Source organism: Trichechus manatus, unplaced genomic scaffold (genome assembly GCF_000243295.1).
Source record: "Trichechus manatus latirostris isolate Lorelei unplaced genomic scaffold, TriManLat1.0 scaffold00009, whole genome shotgun sequence".
Taxonomy (NCBI): Eukaryota; Metazoa; Chordata; class Mammalia; order Sirenia; family Trichechidae; genus Trichechus; species Trichechus manatus.
In genome coordinates, this window is record NW_004443945.1 from 27,948,258 (window position 1) to 27,956,723 (window position 8,466).

The following is an 8,466-nucleotide window of genomic DNA, read 5'->3' on the forward strand; positions in this document are numbered from 1 at the left end:
AGCAGTGTATTAGAGTTCCAATCTCTCCACAACCTCACCAGCATTTATTGTTTTCTGAACTTTTATCAGTACCATTCTTGCAGGGGGTGAGATAGTATATCATCATGGTTTTGGGGTTGCTATGAGTTGGAATCAACTTGATGACAATAGGTTTGGTTTTGGTTTAATGGCTAATGATCATGAGAATCATTTCATTTATTTGTTGGCTGCCTGAATGTCCTCTTTGGTGAAGTGTCTATTCATGTCCTTTGTGCGTTTTGTGTTTGGTTTGCTTGTTTTTTTATTGTTGATTTTTTGAAGTTTTCTGTATATTTTAGAGATTAAGCCTTTATCAGATACGTCATTGCCAAAGATTTTTTTCTCAGTCTGTATCTTCTCTTTTTACTTTTTTGGTGAAGTCTTTTAATGAGCATAACTGTTTCATTTTTAGGAGCTCCCAGTTATCTAGTTTCTCTTATGGTGTTTGTGCATTGTTAGTTATGGTTTGTATCCTATTTATGCTATGTATTAGAGCTCCTAGGATTGTCCCTATTTTTTCTTCCATGGTCTTTATTGTTTTAGATTTTGTATTTAGGTCTTTGATCCATTTTGAGTTAGCTTTCGTGTATGGTGTGAGGTATGGGTCCTGTTTCATTTTTTTTACAGATGGACATCCAGTTATGCCAGCAGCATTTGTTAAAGAGACTGTCTTTTCCCCATTTAACAGACTTTGGCCCTTTGTCAAATATCAGCTACTCATAGATGGGTGGATTTACATCTGAGTTCTCTATTCTGTTCCATTGGTCTCTGTGTCTGTTGTTGTACCAGGCTGTTTTGACTACCATGGCAGTATAATAGGTCCTAAAATCAGGTAGTGTGAGGCTTCCCACTTTCTTCTTCTTCAGCAGTAATAATTTATTTATTTGGGGCCACTTCCCTTTCCATATAAAGTTGGTGATGTGTTTCTCCATCTTATTAAAGAATGCTGTTGGAAATTGGATTGGGATTGCATTGTATCTGTAGATCGCTTTGAGTAGAACTGACATTTTCACAATGTTGAGTTTTTCTATCCATGAACATGGTATGTTTTTCCACTTATGTAGGTCTCTTTTGGTTTCTTCAGTAGTGTTTTGTAATTTTTTTTTTGTGTGTGTGTAGGTCTTTTATATCCCTGGTTAGATTTATTCCTAAGTACTTTATCTTCTTGGGGGCTATTGTAAATGATATTGATTTGGTGATTTCTTTTTTGAAGTTCTGTTCGTTGATGTAGAGGAATCCTACTGATTTTTGTATGCTAATCTTGTATCCTTTACTTTGCTGAAGTCTTCTATTAGTTCTGGTACATTTATTGTGTATTCTTTGGGGTTTTCTGTGTATAAGATCATATTATCGGTGAATAGGGATAGTTTTACCTCTTCCTTACCAATTTGGATGCTCTTTATTTCTTTTTCTTGCCTTATTGCTCTAGCTAGGACTTCCAGCATGATGTTGAATAAGAGTGGTGATAAAGGGCATCTTTTTCTGGTTCTCCTTCTCAAGGGGAATGCTTTCAGTCTCTCTCTGTTAAGAATGATGTTGGCTGTTGGCTTTGTATAAATGCCCTTTATTATGTTTCCCTTCTGTTCCTATTTTGCTGACAGTTTTTATCAGGTATGGGTGTTGGACTTTGTCAAATGCCTTTCTGTGTCAATTGATGAGATCATGTGTTTTTTTTTTTCCCTTTGTTTTATTTATATGGTGGATTAGGTTGATTGATTTTCTAATGTTGAATCACACTGCATAGCTGGTATGAATCCCGCTTGGTCATGATGTATTATTTTTTTGATATCCTGTTGCATTCTATTGGCTAGAATTTTGTTGAGAATTTTTGCATCTATATTCATAAGGGATACTGGTCTGTAGTTTTATTTTTTTGTGGTGTCTTTGCCTGGCTTTCCTATCAGGGTTATTCTGGCTTCATAGAATGAATTCGGAAGTATTCCTTCCTTTTCTATGCTCTGAAATAGATTTAGTAGTTTTGTTGTTAGCTCTTCTCTGAAAGTTTGGTAGGAATCTCCAGTGAAGCCATCTGGGCCAGGGCTTTCTTGTTGTTGTTGGGGTTATTTTCTTTTTTATTATTATTACCTCTTCAATCTCTTCTTTTGTTATGAGTCTGTTTAGTTTTTCTGCTTCAGTTTGTGTTAGTTTAGGTAGGTAGTTTGTTTCTAGAAATTTGTCCATTTCCTCCAGGTTTTCAAATTTGTTGGAGTACAATTTTTCATAGTTTTCTGTTATATTCCTTTTCTTTTCAGTTTAGTCTGTTGTGATATCACTTGTCTCATTTCTTATTCAGGTCATTTGCTTCTTTTCCTGTTTTTCTTTTGTCAGTTTGGCCAATGATTTGTCAATTTTGTTGATCTTTTCAAAGAACCAATTTTTGGTCTAGTTGATTCTTTCAATCGTTTTTCTATTCTTTATTTCATTTATTTCTGCTCTACTCTTTATTATTTCCTTTCTTCTGGTGCCTGAGGGCTTCTTTTACTGCCCTCTTTCTATTTGTTCAAGTTGTAGGGTTACTGTTTTGATTTTGCCCTTTCTTATTTTTTGATGTGTGCATTTATCGCTATAAATTGACCTCTAAGTGCTGCTTTTGCTGTGTCCCAAAGGTTTTGGTAAGATGCGTTTTCATTCTCATTTGAGTCTATGAATTTTTTTATTCCATCCTTGATTTTTCCTATTACCAACTAGTTTTCAAGCAAGGTTTAGTTCAGTTTCCATATGTTTGATTTTTTCCCCTTGCTATTTATTTTATTGATTTCTACTTTTATGGTATTATGGCCAGAGAAGATGCTTTGTACTATTTCAATGTTTTGGATTCTGTTAAGGCTTGCTTTGTGGCCTAAAATATGGTCTATTCTGGACAATGCTCCATGTACGTTGGAAAAGAATGTATACTTTGCTGCTGTTGTTTGGAGTGTTCTGTATATGTCTATGAGGTCAAGTATGTGCCATTTAGATCTTCTGTATCTTTATTGAGTTTCCTTCTAAATGTTCTGTCCTTCACCAAAAGCGGTATGTTGACGTCTCCTACTATTATTGTGGAGCTATTTCTCTTTTCAATGTTGTTAGAGTTTGTTTTATGTATTTTGAAGCCCTGTCATTAGATGCATATGTATTTATTATGGTTATGTCCTCCTATTGTATTGACCCTTTAATCATTATATAGTGTCCTTCCTTATCTTTTGTGGTGGATTTTGCTTTAAAGTCTATTTTATCGGAGATTAATATTGCCACTCCTGCTCTTTTTTGGTTATTGTTTGCTTGATCTGTTTTTTCCATTCTTTGAGTTTTAGTTTGTTTATGTATTCGTGTCTAAGGTGTGTCTCCTGTAGACAGCGTATAGATGGATTGTGTTTTTCTTTATCCTTTCTGCCACTTTCTGTTTCTTTCTTTACTGGTACATTTAGGCCATTCACGTTGCTTTGCTCCAGGTATGTTGACACAGTTTCTCTGTCTCTTATTGGGAGTTCTGTGATGTTGTCTTCCTGTGCTCCTCACCCAGGGTTGCTGCTGACTTTGTCTCAAAATGGCCCTGCTATGCTGGGCTGTCTGGTAGAGTACCTCTACTCCATATCTCTTCCCATTCACTGCTGTTGTTCAGTTTCTTTTTCCAGTTGGTGTTTGCTCTAATTCTATATCCTTTCATTTGATGCTCAGGGTTCCAGCGTTGTCATCTGTATTTGTTTCACTTTGTTTCTTGGGTCTTTGCTGTATAGGGATGACTGACGTGGTGTGTCTGACTAGGCCACCATCTTAACCTATAGGTCTTTTTATTAAACTGTCATTCTCTTTTTGCTTAGTGCATCAGATATATTAGTCTTATTTCAAGTTATCTTTGTATCCTCTGTGCCTAGCACATAATAGATACAGGCCTTCAAACATTTTTGCTAACCTGAGCTGAACAGAACCAAATGTCCGTTATAGCCTTTAACACATGGCTGTAATAATTGTGAGGGTGTGTGTGTGTATGTTATCAGTGTGTATCTGCATCAATATCCTCCATAAAATGCTTTGTTAATGTTTCTGGAATAAACGAATGAGAGGCAGACTCAAAAATAGTACTATAGACACTTCCTTATCTCCATGTTAAAAGTCAGCTTTCACATATGTGCAGTCTGGTAAGAAGTCTTTGTTTCTCTCTTCACAGTCTTGCTTGACTAATTTCTTCAATTTCATTCCTATCCAAGTTCAAGTCCTTTTCAAAAAATCTATATTATAAATATACCACCACCATCCCAGCCTGTAACTTTGCATTCTTTCTTTTCCCTTGTGTTTCCATGTACTCAAGTTTTCCCTTACTTTAAGGAGAAATACTTCCCAAATTCCTAAACCTGGTGGCATTCAAGTCCAACTAAATTCTGGCTCTTGTCTACAGTTTTGTGCTGATCTTACCTATATGCCAGTGAAGATATACTGCTTATTATATTATTTTAATCTCGTGCATTCCCACTGCCACATTTTTGCTCACATGTGACCTCTGTTAGAATGCCATTCCCTCCCACCCCTGCTTAAGAATTACCTACTTACCCTGTAAAATTCACTTCAAATGCCACAGCCTTTCTGATTACTGCAGCACAAGTACTGTCCTTCCTGTGACCTCCTTTAGCACTTTATTCACATTGTTCATATATTATATATGATATGCTGTTTTTCTGTTGTAGCTAGAAGTCCGTCAAGTCTGTAAGGACTTAGAAGATAGGGAACCCCTTTTGGGACCAACAGGATCCTTACTATACTCAACTAATATAAGCTTGTAGTAAAGCCTATATATGAGTGTATGCTATGTCCTCCATAAAACTACTTTGTGACACTTCTGGCAAAATGGTGCTCTAGGCAGAAGCACCACACCGTCCCTCCACAGCAAAGATCTGAAAAACTAAGCCAAACAGAGAAAACAGCAATCCTGAAACCCTAAAACATCAAATGAAGAGGTAAAGAACTCAGTCAAGCACCAAATGGGGTGAGAAAACTGACAGAGAACAGAGAGTGAGGGAGATTAATGCAGAGGTCCCCTATCAACTAACGCAGCACAGATCTGCCATCTTGGACTCCTGTTGGAGACCAGCAAATAAGGGGTGCGAGAAAGCAGCTTCACAGAGCTTCCAGCGGGAGACAAAACAACCGGTAATTTGCCATATACACTTTCCCACCCCCCACCCTTCTTCACCCCCACTCAGCCTCCTCTGCTTCCCGTGGCCATAGTCTCTTGTCTGGGAAGCACCAGCTGCTTGGATTCCACCCTCCCGCACTGGCCGGCTCTCTGAGTGCCATTTGTTGGCTGTTGGTGTTGCTTTTTTTCCGCTTCTTTTGATTTCTTCCTTAACTCTCACCACCTCCCCCTCCTTTCGCTCAAATACCTGGCTCTGTGCGCCATCTTTGCTTCTTCCTGAGGGGCTGCAGAGCTCTGTTTGAGTGTGGAACTGCTTCCTGGTCTGGGCTGCCATGCTGGTGCGATCCTGGGGCTTTTGTTTGTTTTCTTTTCCTTTTCTTGAGTTGGGAGCCCATCCTGGCCGGGCGGTGCTGTGTGGCTTGGAACCTACTTCCTTGACTTGCGCAGACGTGCAGAGGGATCCCTGAGGACATTTCTTTTTTCATGGCTTTTCTTTTTTTTTCTGTTTTTTGGGGGGATTTTCTTGTTCTTTTTTTTTTTTTTTTTTAATTTGTTTTGTTTTCTTTTCCCTCTTTTTCCCTTTTTGTCTTTCTTCATTACTCAGTTTCTCGTCTCTCTATACCTTCTTTCTCTTCCTGTTCCCTGAATACATGGCGCTGAATACCTCTACACCTTCTAGCCAGGCTGTACTACAACACCTGAGAACAACTTCCACAGACCTCATAGCCACACTGGTGGGATCCCTGGGAACTTTGCTGTTCTTTTCCCTTTCTGATTTTTAGTTATTCATTCTTTTCTTTTTTTTTTTCTCCTTCTTCCCCTTTTCGTTTTTCTCCATTTCATAGTCTCTCATCTCTGCACTCCAATGGCAAGCTCCCCAGCATTCTTTTCTGTTTGTATGTTTTGGGCTTCTGTTCCTCTCTCCTCTCTCCCATATCCATCTTAGCTCCACACATAACAATCTCCCTGCCTACATCCTGCCTACCTGCACCATGCACTTAACATCACACCACCAAGCAGCACAGGCATGGCCTACTGGAACTTGCCCTGCACTGATTACCGACCCGCCCTGGTGGCTGCAGTAAGTGCCACAAACAACCTGTCCCAGTAACTCCTCTTCAGCTAGACCTGCCCTGCTGTACCATATCTGAGCGACTGACACTGACATTGGAGAAGGAGGTGAAAAGAATCATGCCCACAGATGAGCAAACATCAGAGAACACACAGCCCACCTGCTCAGACATAGCCAAATTAAAAATAAAAAAAAAGGATGAAACAAACAAATCTACAATCAATAAACGAGAAAAATAACTACTGAATGCCCCCAAGACAGCAGGCAATATCAAAACGTTTACAAAAACAGGACAGGATGGTTCCAGTAGGCATCCAAAATAAAATACCAGATGACTTTCCAGTGGAAGAAAAGGCACTAGAAGTACCTGATAGGGAATTCAAATCTGTAATACTCAGAATTATCCAAGAGTTGAAGCAAAAAGCAGACAAAAATGAGAAAAAAATAGACAAAATCATGGAAAAGGCAGACAAATTCATGGAAAATACAGACAAAAAATGGAAGAATTCAGGAAAATAATGCAGGAACAAAATTCAAAAATAAATTCACAACTAGAAATCATACAAAAACAACAATTAGAAATCCAAAAGATAAATAACAAGATTTAAGAAATGGACAGTGTCATAGAAGGCCTGAGGAGCAGATTTGAAATGGTGGGAGACTGGATCAGCAAGATTGAAGAAAAACACCTAGATACAACCCTGTTTGAGGAAAAATCAGAAAAACGTACAAAGAAAAATGAAGAAACCCTGAGAATTATGTGGGATACAATAACAAAAATTTTCGAGTGATCGGAGTTCCAGAATGGGGAGAAAACAGAAAACACAGAGAAGATCACTGAAGAACTGCTGACAGAAAACTTCCCCAATATCATGAAAGATGAAAAGCTGGCCATCGAAGAAGCTCAGTGAACCCCATATAGGATTGACCTCAAAAGAAAAGCACCAAGGCATATCATAATCATACTCCCCAAAACCAAACACAAACAAAGAATCCTGAGAGCAGTTGAGAAAAACAAGAAGTCACACGCAGAGGAGAAACAATAAGACTAAGCTCAGATTATTCGGCAGAGACCATGCAGCAAGAAGGCAATGGGATGACATATCTAAAACCCTGAAAGACAAAAACTGCCAGCCAAGAATAATATATCCTGCAAAACTCACATTCAAATATGATAGTGAAATTAGGACATTTCCAGATAAACAGAAATTAAGGGAATATGTAAAAACCAAACCAAAGTTACAAGACTTATTAAAGGGAGTCCTTCGATCTGACAACAAACAACTACAGCTCACAGGCTGAATCTAGGATGAAGGATCGTACCAGCCAGATACCAATCTAGGAAATGAACTCTTAAGGACTATCCAAAACCAAAAGAAATACAACAGGAAATCAGAGCAGTTAATCTGTAAATGACAAAAACATCAGAACATTAAAAGAGGAAATAAACAGTGTAGGGATAGAACCTTCTAATGGAGAGGAAGGCAAGGTGATACCAAGTAATAATAGATTGCTTCAAACTTAGAAAGATAAGGGTAAATTTCACACTAACCACGAAGAAAGTTAACAAACCTACTCATAAAAATAAAGAGGAAAAACAAAGTCTCAGTAAAAACAAAACCTACAAAAAGAAAAGAAATGAAAAAAAAATGCACAAACAAAAGGAATTCAGCAAGGAGAGTAAGAGGAACAAAGAAAACATCAACACCACAAAAAAAAAAGCACTACAAAATGACAGCAATAAACACATCTATCAGTAATTACACTGAATGTAAATGGACTCAATCCACCCATAAAGAGACGGACAGTGACAGAATGGATAAAAAAACAAGATCCATCAATATGCTGTCTACAAGAGACACACCTTAGAAACAAAGTTGTGAATTTATTAAAAGTCAAAGGTTGCAAAAAAATATACCAAGCTAACAGCTACCAGAAAAGAGCAGGAGTGGCAATACTATTCTCAGATAAAATAGACTTTAAAATAAAATCAACCATAAAAGACAAAGAAGGACAGTATATAATGATTAAGGGACGATCCATCATGAAGACATAACCGTAATAAACATCTACGCACCTAATGACAGGGCTCCAAAATACATAAAACAACTCTAACAACACTGAAAAGAGAAATTGACAGTTTCACAATAATAGTAGGAGACTTCAACACACCACTCAGTAAAGGACAGAACAACTAAGAAGAAACTCAGCAAAGATACAGAAGACCTAAAGGGCACAATCAGCCAACTTGACCTCATAGACATAT